Source organism: Mus caroli, chromosome 11, assembly GCF_900094665.2.
Source record: "Mus caroli chromosome 11, CAROLI_EIJ_v1.1, whole genome shotgun sequence".
NCBI lineage: Eukaryota > Metazoa > Chordata > Mammalia > Rodentia > Muridae > Mus > Mus caroli.
This window is the reverse complement of record NC_034580.1, coordinates 47,431,108-47,445,058: the sequence shown is the minus strand read 5'-3', so window position 1 is coordinate 47,445,058 and position 13,951 is coordinate 47,431,108.

The window sequence follows — 13,951 nt, the reverse complement described above, 5'->3', positions numbered from 1 at the left end:
GAAGAAGAAGAAGAAGAAGAAGAAGAAGAAGAAGAAGAAGAAGAAGAAGAAGAAGAAGAAGAAGAAGAAGAAGAAGAAGAAGAAGAACAGTCTACTGCATGAGGCTTGAGAAATACTTTAGAAGTTAAAAGCACTGAGGAACCTTCCAAAGGACCTGGGTTCAATTCCCAGCACCCACATGATCAGTTCACCAAACACCTGTAACTCAAGTCCCAAGGGATCAAGTACCTTCTTCTGGCCTCTTTGGGCACTTCATATATACACATACAGATAAGACAGCCATATGCATAAAATAAAAATGAAAAGAATAATGTATGTTTTTAAAAGCAGTCTCCAAGAGGCTGAAGCCTAGTGAGCCCTCCCTCACATAATCCCATCCCTCAAATGGCTGAGGCAAGAGGACCACAAGTTTCAGAGCAGTCTGGGCTATATAGCAAGACCCAGCTTCAAAGAGAGAACACAGAAAAGTCTCCAAACCAACCTAAAGGTCTCTCATGTGGCCACAAACCTCAGACTCAACTCACAAAGTCCTTTCTAAGTCCTTTTCGGCAACCACGGTCCACAAACATTTTACACAGCTACACAAACTCGCCCTTCATTTCCATTCCTCTGCCCACGCAGCCACTTGCCTCCTCCCTGACCTTTGCTTCCAGGTTAATTATAAATAGTTTTGTCTATCGGAGAAATTGAGCTGAATTAGCTTACTTTTAATCTCTCATCAATAATTCAAATGACCATTTCCCACAAATGGAAAAATAAAACCATTTGGGATGACGGTTACTTCTTCATGAGGCTTCACTGAGCCAGACAGGGTATAGTCTCATCAAGTAGGTGCCAATACCATCCTTCCAACAGCCCCATGCTTGAGCACCCTCCATCTGGCCTGGACCTGCGCCAGGGAGCATGCAGGATGTCCCAGGCTGGTCCAGTCCTGTCTGACAGCCCATTAGCCGCAGCTGTTGGAGACATCTGCCTGTTCCGATTATCATCAGAGCAGAGGAGATGCAATGGCTCCCAGCCTCACACTGTCTCCCCTGTGCTCAGCTGTCATCAGGTGACTGTGTTTCAACTTCCAGCCTCTCCGAGTCCATCCCTGGATGCTATTTTTAACCCTCTTGTGAGGTCAGCTGCCGGTAAGGCAAGCCAAAGCAGCACTATAGTTCCTGCCAATCCCCCTTGGAGCAAGAAAAGGGCAACCCCCATACTGAGTAAGATCCATTGATAAAAAATGCATGCAACATCAGGTCAACTTTCACTGTGCAGCACAGTTGGGGACCCCTGGGTGCTCGAGAAGGACACAGACACTATAGTGCTAGCCGTGTCATCAGAGAGTGGACCGAGGCTCCACATCCAGAGCACCACCAAGGCCACCTCTAATGTTCAAAATGATAATGCCTTGGTTGTAAGGGAACAAAAATCCCCAGGTCCTGACACATGTTGATCCACTAGTAATTGTTTCCTGGGGCTGTGGTAACAAAATAACTGCAAGCTAAGTAGTTCATAACAGCAGGAAGTTACTCTCCCACAGTTCTACAGCTAGAGAGTCTTAAATCCTGCCGGCCATGGACCAGGCAGGGACTTCCAGGGACAATCATCTTTGACCTCTTCCAGTCTCCAGAGCAAGGATTCTCAACCTTCCTAATGCTCCTGCCCTTTAATACAGTCCCTCCTGTTGTGGTGACCTGCAACCATAACATCACTTCATTGATACTTTGTAACCATAAATTTGCTACTGTTATGGATCACAATGTAAATATCTGATATGCAAGATAGCTGATATGTGATGCATAGGCGTTATGACCCACAGGTTGAGAACCAGTGCTCCAGAGACATTCAGACCCCCTTGCTTGTGGCTGCCTCACGCCAACCTCTCCTTCTATGGGCCCATCAATGTCTCTTTTGTCTGTGTCTTCTCCTTAAATCCCCCTTGACAGTGTGTGTGTGTGTGTGAGCCCTATGGATCCTCCTGTCTTCATCTTCCCACGCTAGGATTACAGGCTCACACTTCCACACCTGGCTTCTTTCATGGGTGCTGGGGATTTCAACCCAGGTTCTCATGCTTACACACCAAGTGCTTTATACACTGAGCCCTCCCTCCCTCCCCCTGCCCCACCCAGTCCAACTTGATTAAAATGGTCATTCAATCTCAAGATCTTTATCTTCTTCTTCAAAGACCTTTTTGTCCCAAATAAGTCAGTCCTCTCAGGAGATAAGTATCCAGGCTTACCTTTGGGGGTGTGGGGTAATAGTTACTTTTTTTTTTCTGAGACCTAAATACCAGGCAGAAACAGCAATGGGAGGATGTTTTCCCCTCCCCAGGAAGATTTATTTTGGTTCACGACTTCAGAAGGCTCAGCCCATGGCTCTTGATCCCATGTTCCTAGGCAGATCATTTTCGGCATCAGGCATTTGTAACTACAACTAAGAGAGGGACAATAACAGACCCAGGACCCTGTGTGGCCTTTAAAGGTACAACCTCATTGATCAAGGCTCTGCCTCTTAACAGCTCCACAGTTTCCCAAAATATTGCCAATGTCTGAGAAAGAAATATTCAGAACATGAGCCTATAGGAGACACCTCTGATTCAAACCATAGCAGAGGGCTGTCCAGTTGCCTTGTGGTGACCTGGACTGTAGACAAAAGGGGGAGGGGGAGGGCCAACCTTCTGCCTTGAATTTCAGCTCCACCAGTTCCTAAGGAGATTCCGTTTGTTCTTTTTTTTGGGGGGGGGGGTTGTGAAGATAAGCTGTCCTTGAACTCCTCTATAGACCAGGCTAATCTCAAATTCACCTGCTTCTGCCTCCCAAGTGCTGGGATTAAAGGTATGCGCCACTACCACCACCTTCTCCAGTCTGTTCTTAGGAAGTTGTTTAACACACGGTTTCCTTCCATTAAGAGAACCAGCAGGGCAGAGATCTAAGAACAGGCCGTTCTTCCCATTACTCTCACTCTAGAAGGCCAAACTGGCTCAATGGCAGACTCACACCAGACCCAAAGGGAAACAGGAACTTTGTGGGCCTAAAGCGATGGTCTATGGTATGGGCTGGGATGTAGTTCAGTTGATAAACTGCTTGCCTAGCAGGCACAAGCCCATCAGCAATAGGTGGTGGTGGTGGGTGGTGTCATCCTAGCATTAACAAGGTAGAGTTCGAGATCATCTGCAGCTGTGCATTGAGTTTGAAGCCATTCTGGCTTATGTGAGAACCTGTCTCAAAAAAAAATGTTTTTAAATTTTTAATAGCTTATTAAAGTATAGCCAATTTCCCAGCTCTGGGGCATCAGCATTCTCTGCTACCTCTCGAGAGGCCAAGACTTTCTTGGCTCTGGCACCTGGCCTGTTGTCCCTCTTGACTCTGCCTCAGCACCCCAACACCAATTCATCTCCATCTATCTAGTCATTGTTTGCTTTTAATTACTAGGACAACTAAGTGAGCCCCCAGTGTGGCCACGTGCAGATACGCCTGGCCGCCTCTGACAGGTAATGAATCGCTCAGCCATGTTCAAGGACAGGCCTGGAAGGCTAGCAGCAAAAAAAAAAAAAAAAAAAAAAAAAAATGACTGAACAAAGACAGGGTGAGCTCAGAGGTCAGGGAATATTGACGAGGGATTCATGTCCCAGTCCCAGATCATCCTGCCTCCCCTCTTGTGGCCCTGAGTTTGATTTCTATGCAGATATGGTCTCAGGACAACATCTCTCTGTCAGGTGGAGCACTTCCTGGGCAAATGGACAGTAGATACTGCAGCAGCACTGAGATGGAAACCCTCAACTTCTGCTGTAGGTGAGGTTTTCCTAAAGCCAGAGAGAAAACACACATGGCTGTAGACCCCTCTTGTATCGTTTTCGTCCCCAGCTGAAAAAGCCTGCACGGCCACAGGCTCCCCAATAGTATTCCACCCAAATACCACATTTTTCACCCAAGGCTGGTCCACATACTTCCCCAAAGCCAAACACAAGCAGGAAAAGACCATGTTCACTGACCCAGGTAGTGGCTGAGGACAGAACAAGAGGCACAGGAACAAACAGACCAAGCCTAAGCCTGAGAGGCAAGCAGAGTCCACTATTTCATATCCAGACCTACCCCTGCCCTGGGAACAGAGACTCAGAGAAGCCCAGTATTTCCAGACTGGCTGAACCGTTGAAGGATTTCTATGTCATAGCTAGAGAACATGGTCCAACCATCACGGACCCACGGGCACTGATGATACACAGGCTGTCCTAGTGCAGTAAAATGGAGATGACTTTTCAGGGGAGAGCAGCGGCAAAGGGGCACAGAGGTTCTGGGCGAGCTGATGCACTAGGCAGTTTTCTGGGAAACAAAGAACACCAAGGTTATGAGAGTAAAGAACAAATACACCTAGGTCCTCTTCCCCAAGAAAGGCAAGTACGGGGCCAGAGAGAAGGCTCAGCTGTAAAGAGCACTTGCTATTCCTGCATTCAGTTCTTGAATTCCGCCCCTGGCCAAAGTCCATCCCAGTCAGCGTTTAATTCAAGCTTGCTTCAAATTTGGCTCAAAATTGTGGAACTGGTTTGTTGTTGTTGTTGTTGTTTTGTTTTTGTTTTTAAGGTCAGGATTAACAATATATGAAGAGAAAAACTCCCGAATAAGCCAAATGGAGTCTTTATTAACCACACGTAGGACTGTCCCAAGCAGATTAACAGGAAAGAGTCTCAACCCCCAATTGGTTGGAGTTTTTAAGGGCAAAAGGCACAGTTGTGATGTATACAGAAAGGTAGCTCTGGACATCTACAAGAAGCAGGCGTTGTTTACAGAAGTGGACAGGTAAGAGTTAAATAGTCAACCTTTAACACTAAAGGTCGAAGCAGTTAACCTTTAGCGCAGAAATTTAGGGCTGGTCCAGAAACCAGCTTACCTTAGGAATTTATGGTTGGTCTTAGTAACCAAAGACCAATTTTACCCAAGACAGTTTAGCACTTAAGGTATTCTTAGGAATACTCACATGCGATAGCATAACTATAGTTTATTGCCTACTACAATATCCCCATACCCACTGGGTAGAAACCTGTGCCCTACATGTTGGTTATTAACAGCAGTTTTGATAATAGAAGAAATCCATGTACTGGGTGTGTATCCAGAGGTCCAGAGTCTGTGACCCTCCAGGACCATGGGGCCTCTGGAGCATCATCCCCCTACACAAATGCTAGAAGCCCAGCTCCACCGTTTATCCCAAAAAAAATAACCAAAAGAATGAACTAGATTCCATCAATCACTTAGGCTGTACAGATTCTTCCTCCAGGACTCCGCAAAGGCGAAGTAAAATAACAAGACAGATGTAGTCGCTAACACAGAGTGCCTGGTTTGCTAAACAAAGAGTTCCTGATGCTGTAACTCAATTTACACTGGTGTAATAGGGTTGGAGTGGGGTGGAGAAGAGCCACAGACAGTAGATGGGCAGTCTTGCTGCCAAAGAGTGGGTGGACATTTCCTGGCTCCCCCAGGTAATGTGTGTATCCCCCCACCCCTCTCCTCTGAGACCTCCCAAAGGCTCTACTCCATCCCAAGATATTAAGAGCAATTCTCTCTTCAAGGGAGACCCAGACACTTCTTGACTGCTCTGGTGTCAAAAGACAAGACAAGCGGCCCTTTCTTTCATGCCTCTCTTCTCATTCATTTCCTGAGCATCGACTATATAATCAAGTGCCTAAGTGTCCACTGTTAGGTTTCAGGCTGTCCAAATATCCAGAAACAACATCAAGCTGGATTATGGGATTTCTGGGGATAAGATGAAAGCAGCATTCCTCAGGAACTTACAAAATCAGTTCTCATCTGCCAAAAGATGTCATTTCCATTATCTCTGGCAGAAGGGACGCATGGCTCTCCAAAGACATGTACCTGTGGCTGCATATCAAAGCTCATGCTGGCTTCCAGGCTCCCTCAGTCCCTAGTCACAAGTACTGGTTATCCATTTCAAAGCTCCCACACCAGTCTCCTGGCCCTTCCCTTCTCATCAGCTGCTCATACTCCTTATAACCCCTACTCTCTACTATTCTCTCTCCTTCCCTCCCTCTCTCTCTCTCTCTCTTGCTTTCTCCCTCCTCGGTCTATCTCTCTCTCCTGCCCCCCCTTACTCCCTCCCTCCCTCTCTCTCTTGCCCCCCCTTACTCTCCCACCTCTCCCACTTCTCTAGCTCTGTCCATGTCTAGTCTGCTGGCCATATTTAGTCTACTCCTTTTTCTCTCTTCTCTGGATTCTTCCAAATACCTCTGGCTGCTCTGTCTCTCAAATCTACAGCTAAAACTTTAACCATACCATGGAGAGGTCACACTGGCTGTTTCTTTACTGAGCCCCTTACGTGTATCCACCATGCTGAGTAGAGAGGGCACAGCTGCAATGCTTAGAGAAAGAGGAGGTAATGGATGCTGCCAAGGGATGCCCAAGGTTGAAGAGAAAGAACGGTGGTCCTGCCATCCCTCCTGTCCTCACCTTAGAAAAGAGCCTAAACCCCAGGAGCCAAAGTTGTTCAGAGAAGAACCTTCATTGCTAGGCTTGAGGAAGAAAGCCTTGCCAGAGATTGAGTGTCAGGTCCCCCCCCCAAAAAAAAAAACAGGACAAATGGCTAACTGAGGTGCCTATTAACATACCAAAGTGTCAGCTTGGACTCCAGCTCACTGAGTACCTGTAGCTCCTCTCACCTCTTCTTATCAGCTCCCTACCCCAAACCTCTCCAAAAATCCTGGGGGCTTCACTTTTCTTTCCTGTATAAGCCTGACATCTTGGCTATACCTTCTCTTGATTCTCTTGGCTCCCTCTTAGTCTCTCCCCTCTCCCCTATGCTCTATTCCCTTCCTCTCTCCTCTCCCCTCTCCCCTTTCCCCCATTTCCTTCTTCCCCCTTTTCCCCCCTCCCCCTTCTTCTCTCCTCCCCTCCCCTCTCTCCCTCCTCTCATGGATGTTCAGTCTGCTACTTTCTCTCCTGCTCTGGACTCTCCCAGATGCCCCTGGCTGTGATCTCCCTCACATCTACAATAAAACCTTCTCCTCACCATACTCTGGAGTGGCCATGTCCTCATTCTCATTCAGCAAGGCTGCCAAACTTGTTCCAGGAGCTGGCCAAACTTCCTTGTCTTCACAGCCAACGTCTGTTTGCCCAAGGATCGGACCACCCTTGTGAGAAGAAAGAGTCTAGCAATTTCACAGGGAGTCTTGAACCAGACTCTCACCTCCCCTGAGGAGCAGAGAGATGACTATGGTTGGCTCTGCTCTACCTTGAAGATGTTATGAATATGACTCCCTGACATGTAAGCTCCAGGGATCAGATCAACAAGTATGGGACTTTCTCTGGGAACAGAGAGACTAATGAGATCGGCAGAGCCCCGATGCCACACCTGGGGGTTTTATTTTGTGCTGGGCTTGAATTCTAAAATGGAGACAGAGGCTCAGAGGGATGGGAGGTCTGCAGCGCATGCTAATGAGGTGGTTGCTGGGTAAGCAGCCTCTTGGCTCTAAGTAGGGAGGCTGCATAAGAATCCACCAAGCCAACCACATGGGTGCTTCCTAGCCTAGCTAGCTGGGAACAGCTTCCCAGAGCCCAGCTTCCTAGAGTCCCTGCTAGGAACCCAGACTGGAAGGATCATCCACCTACACAGGGGCCACCATTGCCAAGAATGAAGACAAGTACAGAGAGGGGGGCAGCTCACTCACTATGCACACCCTTCTGCCATCCCCAGCCTTCTCCAGCAAGACAAAGAGAAGGAACCCACCTCCCCACATGCTCTCAGCCAGACCTCCACGTGATTCTCACAAGCAGACAGGGAAATCATTAGAACAGAAAGAATCCCCACTTCACAGAAGAGCAAACTGAGGCTTGGGCAGAGCCTTAGGACAGGTCTGGCACCTGATGCTGGCCTTGCCTTCTGCTCCAAGGTAAGCCCCACTCTCCTTTCCCGACAGTGCACTGCAGAGCCTAGAAGAAGCTTTCTTGGCTAGAAGACACAGTGGAGACTCCAGGGGATGGGGCTTGGAGGAGGTGGGGGTGGAGTTAGATAATGGCAGGTGCTTGCTCTCTTAGTGAAGGTAAGTAGGACGCAGAAACAAGAGGATCCTGGGAAGTTTAGGATCCAGCTGTTGGTCTACCCTGCTTGGTAAGGAGTCAGGCCAAATGAGGGACCCTGCCTCATAGAAAACCGACTCGAACAAAATGCACCGCCCTGCCTGAACCTCAGCTTTTTCTGATAGAAAACTAGCCAGCTAACCCAGACGGGATCTACAGCTCCCCAGCTCTCTACTCCATACTTCTTAGGACTTCCAGGAAGTGTTCTGTGCCTGTCAGCAGCCTAGGAAACATGGAGTCAGGGTTGGGGCTCAGAAAGAGTGCACAAGGGCCTGTTTCTTCACAGGCTATAAAGGGTACTCATATCTCTGAAATCCCCTGACCATGAGGACCAAGGCTTTCCAGAAGGAATCCGCAAGAGAGCTGGGTATTATAGAAAGATAAGTCTAGGTGAGGTAGATGTCTCAGGAGCACAGTGGGTCCTACGCCTCTAGGATCTGTATTCAGACATCCATGGGCTGCTTAGAGACAGATAAGGGCTCTAACTCTTGGCACTGCCACATTCTTTTTAATGACTTCTGAGTGCTTCCTTACAACTTTCTACAAATCCACTGGCTCATCCGTATCCCAGAACTTCACATACAACCTCATTAGGAGGCATAAGTGTTGGGAAATATTGATACTGCTGGCTAATCGTGTTATTAATACCATAACCATTCATATGGCCTCGTAAACAACTCTTATAGGACATTTAGCATGGCTAAGTACAAATGAAGATAATACAGCTGCTAATTATATCTCTATAAACTTTCCTTTATGGCAGCAACAAGGGCTCTTATATCCTCTGATTACTCAGCTGCCAGAACCAGAAGGAGGAGGAGAAACTTGGTGAAGACATGCCCTCTGGGAATGATTCATTACGAATAATTGTGGTTTGCCACAGTACAAGAGCTAGCTGGAGATTCCTAGAAAGGAAAGGAGTTGTAATTTGCGAGGGAGAGCACTGACTGGACCTCAGACAGTGCCAGCTGAGTGGGCTGGCACAGCAGAAGCCTGGGCGGGAGGCCCAGGCTCACCCTCTTGGGTCTGTGTGTCCAAGGGGCAGAAAGCATCAGTGTAGGTTAGGGCGAGAGGACTGACCCTGGCAGTCCTCACCGGCAGGTTCGGTCACCATCCTCAGTAGTACAAAGACACCAGCAAGTAATATAGAAGAGCGAGGAAAAGAAACCTATTTAATGTAGCCATTTTGGGAAGGGGAACAAATGGGGTGACTCCACCACCACCACCCCTTCTGCTTCCCTCTCTGTCTTCAGGATCCTGACCTGATGATCAGAGTCACGCAGTAGACAAGAGGTGTACATGTAATTAAGCAGTTGGTGGGTAAGGTGTGGTCCACCCACCACCACTCTGTGAGCTCCTCCTGTCTCTCCTTGGAGGTGAGCTGACGAGTTGTCAGAACTGTATGAAATCTCTCTGAGAGACAGGGTCCACCTCAGCTGTCCCCTGCTTTCCGTCTTTTTCTTCCCCCCAGTATGAGACCACTGGGGAAATTCTGGCTGCTGGAGGACCTGTGTTTTAATATTCTGACAGGCCAAGGGAAGTACCTCTATCCTATCTGCATGCCTGTTTAGGAAAGGGGGAGGGCACACACAAGCTGCTGCTGGGTGTCAAGGAAACACAGAATGCCACCAGGGGCCATGGAGCCCCAGGGAGGAAAGTCAAGCATGAGTGTCCTCTCAGGAGAGTGCTCCGAACCCTGTTTAGAAACTCTGGTTTAAGAAGCAACGCAGCCGGGCAGTGGTGGCACACGCCTTTAATCCCAGCACTTGGGAGGCAGAGGCAGGCTGATTTCTGAGTTTGAGGCCAGCCTGGTCTACAGAGTGAGTTCCAGGACTGCCAGAGCTACACAGAGAAACCCTGTCTCGAAAAACCAAGTCTGGAACTGTTGGGGAGAAGGAGGGTGCGGGGAGGCATCTTACTCTGTCTCCGACAGTTGTGCAAGCCTCACACTTCTTCCTCTGCATTGTTTGTAAAACGTAATTTTCAGGTGAGGATCAAAAGCACCTACTGTGGGGCTGGAAAGACGGCTCAGCAGTTAAAGACACTTGACTGCTCTGGGAAAGGACCTGAGTTTGGGGTCCAGCAACCATGTAGTGGCTCACTCACAACTGCCCAGGAGATCTGACACCCTCTGGTCTCCTCAGACACCACGCACATATATACATACAGGCAAACATTCATGTGCATAAAAAATTAATTAAATAAAAAAGGCACTTGGCTATGGGTGAATAATTAAATATAAGTAAGTATGTGAATAAGTAAAGCTTTTGTTTTTGCTTTTATTTTTGTTGCTTTTTTTTCTTCCTAGCTGAGCTCAGGCAATTTACAGTATTAAACGTCCCCTTACGCTTTGGAAAACTAGAATTGATTTTTCCCCCCTTAAACTGCTCATTGGGTTGCTTATAAATTTCTCCAGCTGTTCTTATCAAGTTGTAAATTGCAGTTATGAGCAGAATTACCGATCGATTACATCATTCTGAGGAAGGGCTGGGCCAGCACGGATAGGGGTAATTTGAGTTTTTGACAACCATTCATGGTAAATCATCATTAGCTCAATTCAATTATGAACGTGTAAGACCTTGGATGGGGCCTTTCAGGTACAGGCCTTGCGTAGCATGTGTGAGGCCCTGTGTTCCGTGGCCAGGTGAGAGATGTCAGTCAGCCATCATTGCTCCTCACCAGACAGCTCCTGTTTCCCTGGTTTGTCTCTGTATCTCTTTTAAAGGACACAGGACTTGTGGCAATTGAAATGTGCGTAAAGAATTATATGCCAGAGAACTGGGTAGTGGAGTGCTTGCCTCATGTACAAAGGCCTGGTTGCATCCCCAGCACCTCATGAAGCAGGCATTTTGATGTTCAGCTTTAATCTCAGCACTCAGGAGACAACAGCAGAAGCTTCAGAAGTTGAAGCTCATGAGGCCCTATCCGAAAGAAAGACAGGTAGTTACTGGGGTGAGGGCTCCAAAATTATGAACACTCACTGTTCTTCCAAAGACCTGGGTTCAGTCCCCAGCACCCACATCAGGTGACTTTCAACAACCAGTAACTCCAACTAAGGGAATCTAATGTACTCTCTGGTCTCCATAGGCACATTGCACACACACACTCTCTCTCTCACACATACACACTCACACACACACACACACACACATACACTGCTTCCAGGCAGTTGCTTTACAGTAAGGTATCAGCAAACTTCCTTTGAAAAGCCAGGTGCCGGCTTTATGGGCCAGATGGCCAGAGACCCAACTATTCCACCGTGAGTCCCTGCAGCACCACAGCGTCATAGCTACTACCACGTTGTATGAGCGTGGCTACATTCCAACACAACTCATGTATGGACACTTGACTTGGAAATCCATCCTGTTTTGATGTGTTACCACACAACACTATCCTTTTGATTTTCTTAACCATTTCAAAATACAGACTACATTTCTAGTTAGCATTTGTACTAAAACCAGTGACAGCTCAGACTTAGCCCAAAGATCATAGTGTATACACACACACACACACACACACATACACATGCATATATATACACACACATATGGTGATTTTTCTGTGCCCCCCCCCATCCTTTGCACAGCTGACCATAGACTTCTATGGAAATGATAGCCAGCCTCCATTAACCCAGGTCCCTAAGTGCCTGTAAAGACCACTGGACTTTCCCAACAAACTCTCTACCTTAGCTGCTTTTCTCACGGCTGTAGCCTGAAGAATACCTGAAGAAATAGCAATTTACAGGAGGAAGTGTTTCTTTTGGCTCAAGGATGGCAAGAGTGGGTTAAAGCTGTGACAGTAAGGACAGGAGGCTGCTCCATCACGTCTCAATGCATGGGAACCAAGCTAGGCTATAAACCTCAAGGCCACCCCACTGAGAACTACACTTTCTTCAGGTAGATCCCACCACATCACCAAAGAGCACCGCCAGCTGGGGATCAAGTCTCAAACATGTGACCCTGCGGAGAACACTTTACAGCCACATTATACAAAGCCCTACCGCTTGCTCTCCATTGGCCACACAGAGACATAGAATTGCATTCGGGTGCCACAGTCTATACCTTTGTTCCTGTGATAAAACACTGACCAAACGCAACTTCATTCAAATGCTTCCAGATCACAGGGAACGTAAAGAAGAAACTCAAGCAGGAACCTGGAGGGAGCAACTGAAGTAGACTGTTCTGAGTTACGTTGCTGACTGGAAGAGAGACTCCTCAGTGTGTTAAGGCTTCCTAGCAGCAGGGTGGAACAGTCACTGATGGACTGAACTCCAAACCCATTGCAGAACCCTCTTAATTGTGACACTAAAGGGACTTTTTTAGCAAGTCAATTTCCACATACCAAAACCTCTTATCTCATCTGGGAGTTGACTGAAGGAACCATTTCCTAAGCAATTCTCAGCCACAGGAGACTTCCAGACTACCAGATATGCCTCTGGACTAAGTTACATAAAGGCTCTGTGAGTCCTTCAGGAAAAGAAACTCCATAAACCTCAGATAATAATCACTATTTGCAAATGGTTTCTTCAAAGCCTCTGCTCCATCACTCCAGAACTCATGTTAAATTCTCCCACTACAAAAGACCATAGAGGAGCAGTGTTCCCTGGCTTGCTCAGTCTGCTTTCCTATATATACAACTTAGGACCAGTGGGCTGGGCCCTCCCACATCAATCACTAATCAAGAAAATGCTCCCACAGACTTACCTACAGGCCAATCTGACGGAAGCAATTCCTCAAGTGAGGTTCCCTCTTCCCAAATGGCTCCAGGTTGTATCAAGTTGACAGGAAGTAACCAGCACAGAGGGTAATTGACTGCAGGACCTAGCTTCTAAAATGGTGGATGAAGTATTTTTCTATGGGTACTAGAGGAATAAACCCAAAAAGCAATATTAAAGGTGTGTTAAGGAAAGAAATGATTTTAAACATCTTTTATAGCATCTTTTTCAATAAATTATGCATAAATGATTCTAATCTGTTCATTAAAGCAAATATTAATATGCAAAAACATGGCAACATCTCTCAAGGCTACTTAGCATCACAAAGAGCTGATTTCCAGTCGTGACGCTGCATCACTTTAGCACAGAAAGGCCTCAAAGGCCTTTAAACTGGCCTCTCCCCCCAACTATCCCAGCAGTGAGTGGGAGTCTGGGACAGTCAGGTTCAGACCTGATCTTTCCAACTGCAGCCCATGAGACGGGTAGGGAAACAAGATGCTTCCCGACAGAATAAGCCATTCCAGTTGTTTCGTTTGGGTTTGGATGTATATGTGTGTACCGTGTGTGTGTGGGGGGGGGGGGGGTGGGTGTTCACAAGTCTGTAGGTGCATGTGTGTATCAAGGCACAAGCTCACATGCAGAGGTTGGCATGGGTATATCTTTCTCCATCACTTTGAGCCTTGTATGTAGAGGCAGCATCTCCCAGGCTTACAGCTGGTCTAACTAGCCAGCTTGCTCCAGGGACATCCTATCCCCACCTCTTGAGGGCTGGGGTTTCTGACAGCCGCCAGTCTACTGGCATCCCTTTAGCCATATGCAGGAGAATTCTAGCCTCTACACTTGCACAGCAAGTGTGTCACCCACTGAGCCATCTCCCTAGCCCAAATACCACACTTTAATGGTAAAGTGAGAAAGAAGTGGCAGACAGAAACAGGAATGCATACCCCTCTGACTTTGGGGCAGGAAAGTTGAGCTCTCTGGGCCTCAGTTTACCCTTCGGGCAAACTAGGAGGTGGAACAAATGACCTCTACAAGCTCTTCTTGTTTAGCAATTCTGAATCCATCTATAATTTCCAGGAGACAATTTTAAATAAACACTTCTGGGTTTGGCTGAAGAAAGAAAGAAAGAAAGAAAGAAAGAAAGAAAGAAAGAAAGAAAGAAAGAAAG